The 2,941-nt window shown below is 40.6% G+C and overlaps 1 non-coding gene across 1 annotated transcript; it reads left to right on the top strand.

Annotated features, from left to right (window-relative positions):
- Positions 1–783: 783 nt before the first annotated feature.
- Positions 784–865, top strand: trnas-acu. The gene has a single exon. It is a non-coding gene; the product is annotated as a tRNA-Ser (tRNA).
- The last annotated feature ends 2,076 nt before the right edge of the window (positions 866–2,941 follow it).

Here is a 2,941-nt window from a genome sequence, read left to right as displayed (position 1 = left end):
GACTGAGATTGCGGCAGTGAGTCAGATTTATTAGCTTCATAATGTTGTGTAGTAATGTACAATTTGTTACAGGCACAAAGGTAAAAACTTTTAAGTTCAAGTTGTTGGAATGAGGTACTTTATTATATGTGATAAGTTGCCCCCAGTTGTTACCTGTTTCGTGTCATGGTTGTCATATCATGCCTTGAAGACTTGGATGTCAGTCATGCTTAAAACTGAATTATAACAATAGGCATACATTCAGGCATTGTTGTTCATTTGTACAGGTGCACCCCCAGTTCCCCACTTCATGAGTCGATTAACCACTGGTCGCACGGCAGAACAGCATCCTCTCTAAGAGGTGAGAGCTGAAGAAAAAGGATTCTGGTCATGTTCCTACAGAAGGGTAAATTCTGGCTAACATCAGCTCCAGTGAACTGGCCAAGCATTGCAGAAAGTGAACTTGTGGGGTTGAGTAGACCCGTAGCCTGATCTGAGGATTGCTTTCGTCCATGTGGGAACTGACACCTCAGGTTTACCCCTGATCAACCTTAATAGCACCACATGATCCACCTGGTGTTGAACTGTACACCAAACTTAGCTTCACAAAAGGGAGACAAGGTCCTGGATGTCTTGAGATGTGGCAGAGGGTAAAAATACCTTTATATCTAACAAAAGTATGACTTTGTGAGGACCAGGATCTAATGTTTAGCATTGCATTACAACAAAAGTTGAGTTGTGTTTAAGTTTTTTTGCTTTTTATGGTTTAACCCTCGCTGGTCACCTTACAAAGCAGAGCCCAAAGACGAGGTGGCTGAATGGTTAAGGCAATGGACTACTAATCCATTGTGCTCTGCGCACATGAGTTTGAGTCCCATCCTCGTCAGAATAGAGTTTACTTTAGTTTGCCATGTTTCCATGTCGACAACGTAACTTGCTCCATTATAACAACTGTTTTTGTAACAATCAATTTCTCTATCAGAAATGTTCTCATCCTCATTGATGTGCTGTCACATGTACTGAGAAATACCCTGAAGAAACCAATGACTTAGAAGTGCTTAACACTTGACAGTTTTGACACACCTCGTTGAACAAACCGTCAAAAACATCTGAACTGACAGTGAAATGAGAATACGAAGGGGAATTACCTCAAATGGTACAGTGCTTTCTTAGTGCTTCTGCACCCATACCGAAAATTTTCAAACTGTACCCACTCCTATCAGACACAGTATACACAAAGAGATGTTCTAAGGTGTTTCTTAAGTAGGGACAAAGGTACTGTCAGGTATTATTCTTACCTGTTGGGCAGACCCACATATGTGATACTTGAAGATTTAGACATGAAGCACATAAAACCCATGGATCTTTTTCCAGGAACATTATTCTGCAATACACTGTGTACTTGTTCATGCTTCTGCATGTGTGGGTTTGAATCCCATCCTCATCGAAATCTTAATCACCATCACATGTAGGAGGAAGAAAGGGTTAAAATTCTTTTGGAGAACGCATCTATTGATCCTGCTACCTCTTGCATGCTAAGCTAGTGATTTACTTTTTGAGCTAATTCCATCGTAAACACTTACCTGAGATTCTGTAACGTTCAGTTTACAGATTAATAACATTAGTTAAATAGCACTAAACGCAGAGTTCACCTGAGGCAAATGGGAATGCCTTTACTTTACCGGTATTTTGTAATAAAGTACAGTATTGGAAAAACAATAATGTAAACTTTGAATTGACGATTGAGTTTACTTTAGTAATTTTCCCATGTCAACCACCTAACTGGCTCCATCATAACAACCCTCTTTGAAACAATCAATTTCTCCATAAGAAATGTTCTTGTCCTCGTTGATACACTCTCACATGTTCTGAGAAAATACCTGATGAAACCAATGACTTACATTCATTGATTAATTATTAGAGACTCTGCCTCAGGACCCAGACTGAATCAGTTCCTCTTTCCATGAAGGTTTTTCTTGAATCTTTTTCTCTTGCATGTTTGGACAAAGACATAACACAAGACATTTAAAGTGACCTTCTGACTGAAATTCTGAACAGTCACCTCCCCAATGGGGGCTTTGAACATGGCCCACTTAGATTCCCTGGCCTCAACCTCCCCCAAGATGCATGAGATGTTTTTCCTGAGGTGGGAGTTGAAGACCTCGCTGACAGGGACCTCAGCCAGGTGTTCCAAGCTCACCCTCACTACACATTTGGGTTTACCACGTCTGTCTGGGAACCTCACCTGCCATCTGATGCAGCTCATCACCAGGTGGTGATCAGTTGACAGCTCTGCTTAGCTCTTCACCCAAGTGTTGAAGACATATGGCTGCAGATCTGATGATACAACCACAAAAGTCAATCATTGATTTTAGGCCTACGGTGTTCTGGTGCAAAGTCCACTAGTGAACCACTCTATGCTCGGACATAGTATTCGTTAAATCGAATCCATGATGAGCACAAAAGTCAAATAACAAAGTATCACTCAGGTTCAGATCAGGCAGGACGCTCCTCCATATCATCCCCCAGGTCCCCTGCTGGTATCTTTTCCATTCTTTCCATCTTTTCCATCACTTTCTATCCTTTGAGTGATGTAGGCTTGTGAGCCACTTACAAACTTGATTTAAAGACAGCTAATGAGCCATTAACATATGGGCATTAAACTGATTTGAATATAATACAATATTTTTCTCTGGAAATAACATTTGAAAAAGTGGGTGTTCTCTAATATTCAATGATTGCACAATTACCTGTTGATGACATGGTAAATGGTAAATGGACTGCAATTATATAGCGCTTTTCTAGTCTTATTGACTACTCAAAGCGCTTTACACTACTGCCACATTCACCCATTCACACATAAACTCATACAGCACTCTTTTCTATACATACTGCGCTTTCTACACATACACTCACACCGATGATACATCAGGGGCTATTCGGGGTACAGTATCTTACCAAA

The sequence above is a fragment of the Xiphias gladius genome, chromosome 23 (genome assembly GCF_016859285.1).
Source record: "Xiphias gladius isolate SHS-SW01 ecotype Sanya breed wild chromosome 23, ASM1685928v1, whole genome shotgun sequence".
Classification (NCBI taxonomy): Eukaryota; Metazoa; Chordata; class Actinopteri; order Istiophoriformes; family Xiphiidae; genus Xiphias; species Xiphias gladius.
The sequence above is the reverse complement of the archived record's forward strand: the minus strand, read 5'-3'. Positions and strand labels throughout refer to the sequence as shown.